Below are 15,510 nucleotides of genomic sequence, written 5' to 3'. Positions count from 1 at the left end.
GATGGGGCAAAACTGCATCTTACCAGAGTATCAGTCTTTTTTTCTCAGTCTCACCCCATTTAATTCAACTCTTACTTTCCAATTTGCAACAGTGTGTTATTTTTGTCTCTGCAGACACAAATCCAAATCCTGATCTTATTAATGTTCGTGGCAAAACTTCCAATAACTTCAACTGCACCAGGACTTGGCTTGCTGTGAAGAAAATGTTGTTCTGAAGGCAATATGTACTGCCACAAGGCTTCAGGCACCCATAAATCCATCAGGCCAATGAGTATTTCCATCTGCCATCCAGCATTTGGAGTCGTGTGTGTTAACAATATGAGCTAGAGAGTGAAAGTTACCAGCAAATGCATTTCTGCAACCATTTCTCCCCCCCTTATTGATGAGGCTTTTGCATTTACTGGCAGAAGGATAAGGAACAGCTTCCAGAGCACAGTAGTTTCTGTGTAGGTTGGCTTTTGGATGGCAGTGTGATGGACACCTTGAAAATGTTGTAGTAAGACCTGAAAAGGTTGGTTTGGTTCTAAGAAAGCTGAGTTTATTTCTCAGCTCTGTCACCAACCTCCTGTGTGTCCCAGGGCAAAAAATTTGATCTCACTGTGCCTCGGTCCCTCTGCTACAACATTTCTAACTCCTGTCCTACGCAAAATTACAGACAAGGCTGTAATTCAAATACAAATAATAGTAATAATAATAATGATGATGATGATGATTATGAAAATCTGGTTTATACACTGCATCAAATCTCAGCCACCTGCACCAGGCCAGCTACATCCTGGCAGGACTCACAGCTGAGCAGCACACACAGGAATCCTTTAGCTGGGAAAAAAAAAAATCTTTCCTTTTCCTGGTGAATAATTTTAGGACCAGACTGGTAGCAAAGCCAGAGTGCAACCTGGAGGCAATTTCGCTGGCATTCTGAAATTAGTTTTATTTAAGTCCATAAATGTTTTTGAAAAGTCTGTTTTAACAGAGGCCAGGGTGCCCTGGGGTGACTCTCTTTAAAGCTTTGTTTGGTTAATAATGGTTTGTAAATGCTGTCTGTTGGAAGTGCTGCTGCCACTATCTTGGAGAAGTCTCTGGTGGGGAACACAGGCACCCTGTGTTTGCTGAGGTGTTCTCCTTGTGTTTGCTGATGTGTTCCAGTGTTCTCCTTTCCAATAACACCTGCCAGTGCCCAACCCTGTGTGGCCACAGTGGAACAATGCTCAGCTCAATGGCCATGGATGTGCTGCATCCACACACCCATTTCTTCAGTGGCACATGGGATGTCACCACGGGAGAAGATGGCATTGCCCTGGGATTTGGGGAGCTAAACACCTTGGAGAACTCACTAGATTGTTTCTGAGCAAGGACAGGTCCTGGCAGATCCCTGCTGCAGCCTCAGCTGGATGTGCTGTGGTGTGAATAAAGGACACATCCCACCTGCCAGGGGTGAGATTCAATTCATGGCACAGGGAGGGTCCTGCTGGGATGGTGAACAGCTGCCATGAGGATGCCCTGAACTAGGAGCCAAAGGCACAAATCCTGGCAGAGATTAATTGTTAAAGAAAGGAAAAAAATCAGTCATTTCAATATCTTTATTTGTATTCAGTGGGAAGTAGGATTTCTAAATGACCTTGAGGAATACTCAGAATTGTGCTTTCTGCTGCTACCTCTGCAAGCACGGACTGTGTGAAAACATGATTGTTGTTGTTGTTATCTGCTGTTCCTGCTAAAATCTCACAGTTTGGTTTCTCTGCAACCACTGTTTCAAGCCTCTGGGTCCTTTCAGAGGGCCCAGCCTCACCTTGCAGGGATCAGCAGCACTATTTCCACCCCTCAAATCTACTCCAGCAGCTTCAGTTTGGATAAAATTACAGCAGCCATCAATCCAGTGCTCGTGCTCCAGAGCCGACGCTAATCACCACAGAGGGGAAGGAAGCAATTTTCTTCACACTTTATTACTGTGCAGCTCCATACTTAACAGATCTCGGGGCTGCTCTTTATTTTGCATCCTTGAGGAGCGTCCATCACCATCCAGTGATGGAAGGGCTGACAGAAAACCAGGCTGGACAGAGCAGGCAGGATTCACCTGACCCAACTGTGGCTGCCTCTAAGCTTGGCTGATGCCAGATATCCTTTTCTACTTGGTGGAGAGAGTGGGAGTGGGTCAGGGGATGATTCATCCCATGCTAGGAGAGGTGTCTGAGGCAGCCAGGAGAAATCACCCTTCAGAGACCCAGTGGAGCCTATATGATTCACCCCTGTGAGATTCCAAATTTCTTGATGGCTGTAGTGGACATAGGTGTTCCTCCTCTCTCCTGGCCATGAGTGCTGTATTCCTGACCCTCTGTAGAAGTTCTTCAGATGAATGAAATTCCAGAGGATTTGCTTTTGCTTAATACAAAAGTGCCCCAAGCATGCTGCCTCTTAGAGGTTCATGCAGGACACTAGGCCAATATGGATGTGCCATAATAATAATAATAACAATAATAAAGATTGCTGGTTTGGAAAAGGGAAATAAATATAACTGAAACTCAGCAGAAGGGGCCAGTGACAAGTCCTGTTCCAAAATGATTGTGCACTGAGATGATGTGGAAGAGGAGGGGAAGTTTTATTAATTATCGTACTTAAACCTGAGTGCAATGGCAAACACTGCTGCTTTTAAAACTTCCCAGCTGTTCCTTCCTTTGTTCTGGTGACTGCTTGGAAGTTTGAGCAGTGATAAAAGCAAGGGCTCTTAAAGCAGTTTGCAAAGTTGTAGGAGACTTTAAACAGCTGGTATGATAAAACACCCACATTTCCCCTGACAAATGTAAGCTCCACCGGTAGCTTTTAGTACAGGGATCTGTAGCAGAGCCATAAAAGAAATCAAATGGTTAAGTGTGGAGGTGAGGTCCTGGGTTTTCCCAGCTCAGTAAAGATATATCCAACCAGCCATTATCACACAGGTGCACGTATATCATTCAACATCAGACATCAAGGAAAAATAATTGCCTGGAGCAAGAGAGTAAAGTTCAATGAAAGTTTGAAAGCGTTACACACCAGCACTCCTGAAAGGATAATCAGACACACACACGCACCAAAAAAAAAAAAAATTAAAAAAAATTACTCCCATGCTTTTGTTTGGTTGATGAGTTTGGGTTTTCTGGCTGCATCAAATGAGATCTGCAAATCTGTCTTCATTAGACTTCTTCTAAAAACAATTGTACATTTCCTGGAAGCTCATTAACAGAGGAGCATTGCCAGGCTCTTATTCATAATGACCCTGATTCAACAAAGTAGTTGAACATGTGCTCTGGGACTGATGATTTATAATAGAAAGTATAAAAGGAACCCAGATTTCTTCTAAGTTGTAAAAAAACTGAGCTCAGATTTCATTTGCCTTTTAGTGGAAATTCTGGTCAATCCCTATTTTCTTTGATCTGATTTGTTTTAAATAATATGTCCAATATCTACCTATCTATTATTTCATCACTCAGCATAAATTCATGTTGAGCTCAAAATACTTGATGACTCCATCTCAGTATCTACTGATTCTTCCTTCTCTCTTCTGAAATACTTCAAATACTCCAGAGGCTGGGAGGGCAGCAGCTGTTACCTGTTGAGCACTAGGATACAGAATCATGAATGAGTTGGGTTGAGATAGGCTGGAAGGTTCATCTATTCCAACCCCCTGCCATGGGCAGGGACAGCTTCCACTAGACCAAGTTGCTCCAAGCTTTGTCCAGCCTGGCTTTGAACAATTCCAAGGATGGGGTATCCACAGATTCTCTTGAAACCTGTGCCAGGGCCTGACCAGCCTCTGAGTAAAGAATTTCTTCCTAACAGCTAATCTAAATTACCCTTCTACATCTTAAAGCCATGTAGGTAAAGGTCTTTCATGTAGGCTTAAATTTATTTTTTAATAGCTTAAATATTTTTTCCTATTGCAGTTTCCTCGCTAGAATAGATTTCCTGTTCCTGGCTGAACTTTGATCCAGCTTTGGTTCTTATTCCAACCACCTCCAAGGCATCAGCATCTGCTGCTTTGCCCAATTTATTGCTACTTCGCCGTTCCTGTTCCTGTAGGATGATAGCCCCAACAGTGATTAATCCCTTGCTACATCCTAAGCTCTGTACAAACATGTAGTCAGAGATTAACATCCCTCTGAGAAGCCTATAACCCAAATAGATGAAATAAATTAGGAGGTGAAGTGATTTGCCAGGAGGAAAAGCTGATTTTTGGATTTGCACCTGACAGCGCCAGGTCTCGGTGCCTGGTCATTAATCCCCCGTTCCCCAGGGGAGCATGAGTGTTACCTGCTGGAAGTCCTCAGCTGGAAAACCTTCCAGCCACAGCTTTCCTCTTGCAGTTCTGCTGGAGACAGATCACTCCTCGCTTGACACATGGAGTTGTACGAAGGCTCATTACAGAAAATGTTTTATGCTGTCGATCTTCCAAAGCGTCGTCGCTGCCAGCAGGGCACTGGCTTCAGAATGGGTGGATTGTGCTTCCAAAAGCTAATTAAAATCATTAGTGGCTCCCTCAGATCAGTTGCCAGAAGCTATCCTTCATGACAGCAACCTCACATTCCGCTTGTCTGCTTGGGTACATTTAAGAGTTATTCTGAAGTTTATTATCTACCTTTTTAAAAATAATTCATGGTTATTTTATGGTAAGAGGAGACATCTTAAAATGATTATGTATACCCAGATAAGCAATAAAAATCACAGAGGTCAAGAAAGAGGGGGCCTGTTTTGAATGTTACAAGTGTTCTGTATCTGCTGCTGGGTTCAAGGCCAGAACCTTTGCCAAATCCCCCGAAGTCAGATATTTTTCCACTCTCTGCCTGTTACAAATGGAAGCTACAAAGCCGCTCAATGGGAAGGGGATGGAAAGATGAAAGGGGAATTCTCAACCAGAAAATAGTCATGAGACAGTATCACCATTTAGGATTTCTTTTTCTTTGCCCTGAATTTTTATTTCCCTCATCCTCCACCATTCCCAGGTTTGTATCCTTTGGAAATGGATAAAAACATGAGTTTCATGCAAGCAAGTCTGTAACATGGATAGAAACTTTGACCAGGATTTATACTGCTTACCTGCATACCAAAGAGCAGAGCTGCATTAAGTGTCTGGACTGAGAAGGGTGGTTCAGTTCACTGAATACAGGCTGTGACCCTCAATAAATCAAAGTTATACTGCTCTGCTCTGAACCCTTTCTTGTCCTGTCTGTTTCAAGTATATTTTATTTTCCTTCCCCCATTGGTACAGTGGATTCTCCACGTGCTGACACAAGGCATTTCAAGATTTGTAAGCCATGTTACACCGGCAAAGTGCCTGGTGACAGCTGTGAGAGGTGCATTTGTTCCAGCCCTGCTCAGAGCTGCTGGCTACAGCCTTTTTTATGGAATACCTTTGAGCTGTAGTTATGTAGATTTAGACTTAGACATTAAGAAGAAATTACTGTGCGGTTGTCAAGGCCCTGGCACAGGTTGTCCAAAGAAGGTGGGGCTGCCCCTGGATCTCTGGAAGTGTCCAAGGCCAGGCTGGATGAGGCTTTAAGCAACCTGGTCTAGTGAAAGGTGTTCCTGCCCAGGGCAGGGGGTTGGAAATGGGCGATCTCTAAAGTCCCTTCCAACCCAAATCATTCCATGATTTTGGCTGGGAAATTGGGTGTCTAAAACAAAGGATTTGAGGCTACTGGGAGCAGTTCTTTGTGTGGCGGATTGCTTTCATGGACATGGAAACTCATGCTGGAAACATGGTTTTAATAATTACATTCATTTGGATATTTTATGTAGAGTGTCAGTTTAGCTTTGTAATAATAAATTCCAGTTCTTCTTCTGTTTGCAGCAATTTAACTCTTACTGGAAGAATCACTTCTGTTCTACTTCTGCTTCCCACTCACTAATTAGCTCTAGTGTCAGGGATTTATCCCCCTCCATGGTTTTTAAAAAGCACAGGATCACCTGCAAGATGTGGCTGCCCATTGCATCTCTGCTCAGGGCTGCCAGTGATTCCAGCACAGCAAAGATCATCTCTGAGTCGTTTTGTCCAAATAAGAAGATGGAAAGAATGTTCTTTGTGCCTGCCTCCTACAGTGAGCATCTTCCATGGTGATGAAAGGTCCTGGTCCTCTTCCTGCCTTTCCCACCTGCAAAGGCTACGTAACAAGAATAACATTCCCTGGCTTTAGCTGTGTTGCTGTTCACTAAGGATTTGCTAAAATTCACTGAAATAGCCATTGAAACCCAAATATGAATAGAAGTTTTCTGCAAGTCTGATTTCTGCCTTGCAGAAAGGCTGTACCTGCGGCAGCTGAGGCACACTGCTCAGTGACAGCCACCTTTGCAGCCACCCTGCAGGGAAGCAGCAATCCAGCCACATTCATCAGTTCATAGTGAATGACCACAGTTGCTCTGTGCATCCCTCAACTAATGACAGGCTGCCTTCAAAAGTTTTACAGCTTTTTTTTGCCTTTATTTTCTTTCTCTTTTTTTTTTTTTTTGGTAGTAGGAAGCATCCTTCCAGTGAAAATAAGACCATTTGATGTTACAATAAACCATTCTGCTGGCTCAAATCAAAGATGAGGCACCGAGGTGTTGTAAAAATCTTTGAGTCAACGAAAGACAGCTGGTTGAATCATTTCCCAGATTTTCATATGACTCATAAATTTGTTACATAGTGAGGAAATTCCGTGAAAGCTTCTTGGCAGGCACCACCAGTCTGACCAGTAGCTAAGAAACACATAACCTTCCAGTTATAGGGAGGGAGCAGTGTGTGGAGGAAACAAAGAACACTCTGCCTTCAGGTTTGAGCCTGGGGTCACTTGGAAATGCATTTCTGCCACCAAAGCCACAATCCTTCTGCACAAGGGGACAGGACATTGAAGTGACAGCTCTGGGCTGTTATGACAATGTCCAGAAGAGTCTTGTGTCTTCCTCTCTCTCATTCCACCCCACTGCACTTGAGAACAGAAACACACATGTCCAGACTCCACAGGTGGTGCAGATACCTGAATCAGCCAAATACATCAATTATACCTTATCCATGTTAACCAAGAGGCATAAATTCATAAATGGTTTAGGTTGGAAGGGACTTGAAATATCAACTCATTCCAACCCTCTTCCATGGCAGAGACTCCTTCCACTATCCCAGGTTGCTCCAAGCCCCATGCAACCTGGTCTTGAACATTTCCAGGGATGTGGAAGCCACAGCTTCTCTGAGCAACCTGTGCCAGGGACACACCATTCTCTGAAGGCAAGTGAAGCACTGGAGTAAGACAGGCAGCCCAAATCCTGTCTTATTTGGGCATGTAACTAATGACAAAATTTGAGATGCTTCTGCCACCACGATCCACATTTCTTTGGGAGTTAATGGTAAGCACCTTAGAGAGCCTCTAAAGGGAAAAGCCTGGCTACTGTGAGCAGGTAGGCTGGGTACCTGAGTTCCCCCAAAAACCTTCAAAGCTGTGTTTGGTTTTCCACTCTCACCACTGATTGTGTGTGGACAGAAAGATCTTGCTTCAAGGGAACCAATTAATTAGACACCTGGCACAGATAATGGCACAGACTGGGGCACAGTGATGTGGACCCCAAATTAAGCTGTATGAACAAATACCAGTGACCATCTCATGCTTGTGTTGGCATAAGCATTGAGCCAAAATCTCACCTGGTACCTCAGAGACCATTTGAGCCTTTAATTGTCTCCATTACCCCAGCAAAATGCAGCTTATTCATAAAACTCCTCCAGCTTCAGAGGCTGCTGGTGCAGACAACTGCATCTGAATTTCTCAGTGATCCCTTCTCTGTGTCCAGAGGAAAGGAAGAACAGATTCCTCTCATCTCAAGCTACTGAAGCTCCAAGTGACCTCAGGTATCATGCAGATAATCTCACAATAATTTTCATTCATGTCCCTGTGATATATAGACAATAAACCCAGGACACACTCTTGAAAGCTGGGCTGAAGAATCATTGGCAGCTCTACAGTAAAACTCAACAACGCAGCATTTGATTGTTCTCTTGGGTCTCTAAGCTCTGCACCTTGTTATCTTTTGAGGAAGCCCCAAGGCATCTGCAGGGGCTCTGCACATCTCAGGTTGTAGCACTGAATCTGAGGTGCTTTGAGGTGTTGGCAGGCAGGTCAGCTCAGGGTTTTTCCCAGTCACTGGTACCAAACCCACAAAGCCACAAACCACAAGGAGTAATTGACTCCAACGTGTTGGGTTGGGTGCTAGAAGTGAGACTGTCCGGGTTAAAGAGTGTGAAGGTGATGGGGACCACCTTGCAAAGACTTGGGGACCACCAGAGAGGTGTGGGCTCCTGCTTGGGGCCCACCAGTGCCAATATTTTAACCAGTGCTTAAGCTGAAGTTGTGTGACCTGGCAATTCGCCCCACAGAGTTTTCACACATTTAATTAATTCATCAGGTAATTCAACAGCCCTGGATGATCCCACATAGAAGTCCCACTGAAATCCCAGTGTGTGAGCACACATAGGCCCAGGCACATCCGATGGAACACGGCTCCCAGCTCCCCAAACCCTGCTGTGCTTAAAATGGCCAAAGGAAACACAAATGACATTTGGTTTCTTCCCCGTGAAAAACACTTGCAAAACCCTGACCGGCAAGAATGGATTGCATTTCAGGGACTTGTTTATTCATCCGGAGCTCAAAAGATTTAAGAGTTTAAATAAAACTGAATGAGGGTCTGAGTATGTGAGGCTCTGAACTGCTCTTTTTAAGAGACAGACGCCTGACGCCTTGGAGCAGCTCCTCGGTGGCAGAGAGGGTTTAGCGGCTTCACTTGGCTGCAATTAAAGCTGATCAGGGCTTCGAGTTGGTTGACAACACAGAAAATCATGCCCAGTCCAAAATGCCTCCCCGTGTCACATATTTGTCACACCTTTAGCTTCAAACTGCAGCATGAAATACACAGCCCATCGGCAGGTTAGGGGTGAAAATGTTCCTAGGAATTCAGAAACTTCACCAAACCGTTATTCTGACTGCTTTCCAGATTAAGCCCCTTTTTTTTTTTTTTTTTTTTTTTTTCCTCTCCTTCTTTTGGTTGCTTTAATTTACTAGAGGAAGCAAAGGCAAATAGTTTAATCATAACCATCCCTAGGGGCAATTTAGAATAATTTTCTCATTAGTGCCTATAATATGCAGTATAAGTAATGTTCAATCAGATGGTGGCTACATAGGCCTGTGCAGACAGTGAAATGAAATGCACTCCAAAGCCAAGAATAGATGAATGAGAATGAGAATAATCTTGTCTTTTTGTATCTTGCCCCTTTGCTGGTGGATGAACAGGATTTTTTTCCCTCCTTTATTCTCTTTCTGGTTTGGGGGGATGAATCAAACTTTCTCCTAAATAGTAAAATCAAGTTATAGAAGTGGAGAGATTCCAAGACTGTTAAGGCTCCAGGGAGTTCAGTCACAGACAGCCAGAGGCAGGAAGTATTTGAAGGGGGAGCAGAAAATAAAAACATGAGGGAGCAGGAAATATGTGCTCCATAAAGACGACTTAAGCAGGAGACATGTGTCACACATCCATAAGGAGGGTCCAACTGGAGTACCTGAGGATATTTTGGGAGAGACAGTAGCTTCAAAGGCTTCTTTTTCCCCAAAAGATTCTCAGCCTGAGATGCAATTACCCCCATCCCCAGTTTCATCATCCCACCTCGTGTGGGTCAGGATTGAAGTCAGATCATGGAAATCACTCCCATTATAAAACAATCTATGAAGATTCAAAATGGTGGGGACAAGAAGTTCTTGCATCATCTCTCCTGCCAAAACTGGCACACATGGGATTACTCCCCTGAGTGTAACTGGTTAGATAAAAAGTAAAATGGTCATTATTGGATGGCCACCAACTCAGTGGTTGCCCTTTTGCTCCTGTCGTGTGGAATGTGCTGCTCAGTGACAGCTACACCACTTAAATGGGATCTCATGGATCATCCTGACCATGATGGGGAGCCCAAAGAGCACTGTCTGTGATTCCAGCACAGGCTGGGAGCTGAGGAAGGTAAATTCTTTCCTGTTTCCAGGGAAAAAATCAGTAAGACTCTTAGTTATGTTCCTCTCTGTATTTCTCCTCTGCTCAGGGTGGTACCTACTGGCTTTGATGGACCTTGTCTGGGAGAAGGGAAATTTCTGGGATTTCCTGCTTTCCAGCTGGCCCAGGGTGATGACTGAGATTGGATATTGTCTCTTGAACAGCTCTACATTAAAACAAATGTAGTGGCTTCACTTGTCTGTCTTTTATAGGTTGGAAGAGACACTGGTGCTGCTCCCAATATCCACAGAGATCAAAGGTATGAAATTGGACTCCATAGCAAGGGGTTTTGCAGATCGTTTTTCAGGATCATTCAATGAGGGTTTGAACCTCCCAAGTTTCACTTAATTCTTCATAACTGAATAAAACCAAAAATTCAAAGTGAAACTCAACCCAGAAATCCACATTCAGCTTGGATTTGGATGGAAACCAAAGGAAATCATTTAATCCCAACATGGTTTCTACCAGAAGCTCTGCTTTGGTCTGGGTTTGGTTGAAGCTCAGCTTTTGCTTCCCTTTGCTGAATAGTTCATGTAAACTATGGGATAAGAAGAAACAAATTCAGGAAATACTTGCGTATTTTCCTTTAACGGTTCGAAAATATCCCCTGAATTCTATCAAACACATCAGTTCCATGAAACTCCAGAAAATACATCAGTCCAAACTCCCTGTAAATTAGAAAGAAGAGAAATTTGTCACTGTTTATCTTGAACACAAATACAGGTGCTCCATCACTGGAAGAACCTGGATATGTAGCCTGCATTTTTTTCCTACAGGTGAGGAAAAAAGACAACTTTAGAAAAGATTATTTGATTTGAAATACAAAAATGAAAGGCTTAATTAATGCCATAAACAAGCTTTCCTCCCACTTTTACAAAGTCTGAAGGAAGCAAAAGCAGCAAAATAAAGTATCTTTATTTGCTGCTACATGAGACTTGGTGGATGTTTTCCCCAAGATCACAAAAATGATGGTAATAATACAAATGTCCTGTTGGGCAACAGGCTTCGAGTGATTAAGGACAAGCCTAATTATTGTCTTATTTAATGGATCATGGCAATGAAAAATCTATTAAATAGGAGGATGGCAGGACTGTTCAGATAGTGAATAATGGGTATGGAAAACAGATATTTCTTATTTTAGCATGTGTTTGTGTAAGTCTGTGTAAGGCTTGTCTGCCTCATATCCTCTTGACCATGAGAATGTGGAGCTTCATAGGAAGGGACAAGAAACCATAATTTATGCTTATGGTATGAGCAGTTTTTTAGTTCAGTCAACAATTAGGGACAGCCTGAACTCAGAAGATGAAGTTCTTGCTCCTTTGGGCTCACAGATGAATTGGGCTCTGTAGATCTGGATTATTCAAGGGCAGGTTGGACAGGGCTTGGAGCAACTTGGGATAGAGGAACATGTCCCTGCCCATGGCAGCGGTTGGAATAAGATATCTCTAAGGCTCCTTCCAGCTGAAACCATTCTGTGACTCTGTGATACTACCGTGAACTGGTATTCCCCCTCAGGCATTCTGGGTGGTAAAAATGCTTGTTTACAGAGTTTGGATTATGATTGTTACTCCACAGGGAGTGCTGGGTATCAGCAAACTGTGCTTGGCAAACTCACACCCTGGAGATATTTCGTGGAAATTCCACTCACTGGTTTTTTGGTTGTTTCTCCACAAATTCCTTGTTAATACATTCTCCACTAATAAATCTTTTCATTGCTCAACCAGCAGAAAACAAAAGTGCTGTTGGGAGAATGTTTGATTGCAACATTTCTTTCTACAGAAATAATTATCGTCCAATAAAGCTGGAAGGAGCTTGGCAAAGTAAAATCCTCCACTGGGATTGGATCCCCTTGAAAAGACTCAAATTAATTTTGCTGTTGCCATGATTTGATTAGATCTTGTTTCACATGTGGTTGAGCTTCAAAACAGAGATTTATATCTGTGCAGTTAACCTGTGCAACAGCACTTGTTGCTCCTTTTAACTTTATTTAATACACTGAATGCAGTACATAAGCATATTTTAAAGCATATAAAAAAAGCAAACCTAAGGAAAATATTTAAAATACTGACTCACACACATGATGTTTTGTGCTTCTCTTCTTACACTGTCTGCAAAACCATCATGTGTTTTGGCCAGGCCATTGTCAGAACAGACAGAGATTAATTACTGCAGCCATTTGTTCTGTTACAGAAAAGATAAAAATAACTCATGAGTCATGACAACAGTGAACACTGTGGAGCCAAATCCTGCATCTTATTTGCCATTTTCTAGCCTCAGTGTAGAAGACGAGATTTGATTTTGAGAAATGACCTGACGGTATCTTCAGTCCCTCTGTGGTGTTTGCCCAGCCAGGGAAGCCAGTCCCTGGCACTGCCTTTAGGGACACACAGACATGGCTCAGGGGAGTCTGTCCTGCTGTGGGCTGTGGAGTGAGCCTACACCTCCAATCCTGGGTCTAGTTTTGGGCCCCTCATGACAAGACAGACATTGAGGGCTGGAGCATGTCCGGGGAAGGGAGCAGAGCTGGGGAAGGCTCTGGAGCCCAGGTCTGAGGAGGAGCAGCTGAGGGAGCTGGGAAAGAGGCTCAGCCTGGAGAAAAGGAGGCCCAGGGGGAAACCTTCTCACTCTCTACAACTCCCTGACAGGACGGTGCAGCCAGGTGTGGGTCAGACTCTGCTCACAGGGAATAAGGGACAGGACAAGAGGAAATGGCTCCAAGTTGCACCACAGAAGGTTTAGATTGGACACTTGGAAAAATTTCTTCATGGAAAGGGTGGTCAGACATTGGAACAGGCTGCCCAGGGCAGTGGTGTAGCCACCATCCCTGGAAGTGTTCAGAAATTGTGTGGAAGTGGCACTGTGGGACATGGTTTTGTGGTGAACATGATTGTGGTGCTGGGTTGATGGTTGGACTTGATGTTCTTAGAGGTCTTTTCCAACCTTCATGATTCTGTGATTCTATAAAAATTCACAGGATGTGCTATAATAAGCATGAAATATATAAACATGACACACATGTGTCACCAGTGTGCTGGAGGCAGGGTCTGTGTTGTGTGCTCCCTTTGCAGCATGGATTCCAGGCTTTCCTCAGATATTAGCAGGGGACAGGGCAAATTTCTGACATTGTTATCATCCTGGGAAAACCAGTTTAATAAGGTCATGGGCATAATCCATGTAAGAGACAGGGATAGGTGTGGCTTAGTTTCCTGGCACAATCATAGAATCATTGAATCATAAAATTATAGAATTATAGAACATTCTGAGTTCAAAGGGGCCCACCAGGATTGTTGAGTCCAGCTTTTGTCCCTGCACAGAACTAACCCAACAATCCCAACCTGTGCCTGAGAGAATTGTCCCAATGCTCTTTGAGCTCTCTCAGGTTTGGTGCTGTGACCACTCCCTGGGGAGCCTGTTCAGTGCCCAGCCACCCCTGGCTGAAGAACCTTTTCCTAACATCCAACCTAAACCTCCCCTAACTTGGCTTTAGGCCATTCCCTCAGGTCCTGTCAATGATCACCACAGAGCAGAGATCAGTGCCTGCCCCTCCTCTTCCCCTCATGAGGAAGGTGTAACTGCAATGAGGTCTCCTCTTCCCAGGGCTCAACAGACCAAGTGACCTCAGCAGCTCCAGACGTGGCCATGTCCTGCACAGAGCTCCCTGTGACTTCAGAGGGACAGCCAGCAAGCAGGAAGCAGCTCTGGACCCCACACCCAGGCCTGAGGACTGCTCAGATATTTTTCATTTAACAGTGACTGGATCTAATAAACAAAGAGAAATCTCACTGAAATCTCCCAAGCTCTTCCTTGAAGTGCTCTTGTCTGTCTGGCCTGGGAAGAGGTGAAGAGAAGTTGAGTGCTTGGTTGCTACAGTGCAAAATTGGGCAGCTCCTGGTCCAGGCACTGTTCAGCAGCAGAGAGTTATGATGATGATGATAATGATGATGATTCTCTTCCAGCTGTGCTTGTCCCTTCCCTTGTTTTTTACTGGGCCAAGTTCTCTGTTAAGGAGCTTGAGCCAGAGATGGCCAAAGACCAAATACGTCACCTGAGTCCCATCATCCCTGGGAGTGTGGTGATGCCAGACAGAAGGCATCTGAGGTCAGCCCTGCACGTGTTACATGAGCAGAGAAGTATCAGGACTCACTTTTTAGGTTTTTTTTTTTAATTTTGCTGGCACACGTCTTGCGTGTCAGGTCATTCCTTCACACATGCACATGTGTGCACTTCATTACAGCTTCTTGTCTCCCTCCCTTCCTCCGCCTTGCCCCGCTCCCCTGCAGTATCCTCCTTCCACCCTGGGGCTTGGAAGCTGTGCTCAGCCTCTGCTGAGCAGGAAAACTGCTTCCAGCTGTGTGCTGTGACAGGCGCCCAGCCGCCGTGCAGCTGTTCCCGGGCTCCTGCTGCCCAAACCAAGGGGTGGGTGGGGAAAGGCTGATCCATGCTGCTGCTGCCTGACTCTGGGTTTGGAGCCCACCCTGTGCCTGAGAGCACTGTCCAAATGTTCCTTGAGTTCTCTCAGGTTGGGTGCTGTGACCATTTCCCTGGGGATCCTGTTCAGTGCCCAGCCACCCTCTGAGTGAGGAACCTTCTCCAAATATCCAGCCTAAACCTCCCCTGACACAACATCGGGCCATTCCCTTGGGTCCTGTCACTGGTCACCAGTGAGGAGATCAGTGCCTGCCCCTCCTCTTCCTCTCCTGAGGAAGATGTAAACCACTGTCCTCGTGGGTAGGAAGGTGCCTCCCACCCAGCTGACGTCCCTCAACCTCTCCTGGCCATGCCACTATTTGTGGTCACTTTTTGCTTGGTGCTTCCAAGGCCATGTGTCTGCCTGGCCCAAACTCCTCTGTGAACCCTTGTCCTTCTGGCTGATTCAGCAGTTTTTCCAATTACAGTCACAGCCACATGGGCTTGGCTGTGCTCCTGCCATGCCTCGTTCCTGCTGGAAGAAGGGGAGGCAGGCAGACGTTCGTGCATTCTCTGGTGATGCACAATCCCCGTCCTGTGGTCACCGGGTAGCTGTAAAATTAAATCAGATCCTTGCTGTTAACCAAAAGGCATCTGCAATGAAAGGAAGTTAAATGCAGAGCTGGAGGGGTTGTTCTGCTGCTAACAACACATTACAGGACCTGCTAGGAAATCAAATTCACTGTTCTATCCTCGCCCACATGGATTAAGTTCACCCCCAGCTTAATGTGATTTAGGATTAGGTGGGATATTTTATATTGATTGTAGGTTCAAGGCCCCCTTGTTTTTTTCCTGGACTTTGGTAACATTGTCATTATTAATGGCATATAAAATGGCCACAAGTTGCACCCCAGGGGAGGTTTAGAGTAGATATTTGGAAAACTTTCTTCATAGCAAGGGTGGTCAGACACTGGAACAGGCTGCCCAGGGCAGTGGTGGAGTCACAATCCCTGGAAGTGTTCAGAAATTGTGTGGATGTAGCCTGTGGGACATGGTTTAGTGGTGAACATGATTGTGGTG

Source organism: Melozone crissalis, unplaced genomic scaffold (assembly GCF_028551555.1).
Source record: "Melozone crissalis strain CALT ecotype California unplaced genomic scaffold, PUWL_Pcris_2 ptg000106l_1, whole genome shotgun sequence".
Lineage (NCBI taxonomy): Eukaryota > Metazoa > Chordata > Aves > Passeriformes > Passerellidae > Melozone > Melozone crissalis.
This window is presented reverse-complemented; position numbering follows the sequence as displayed.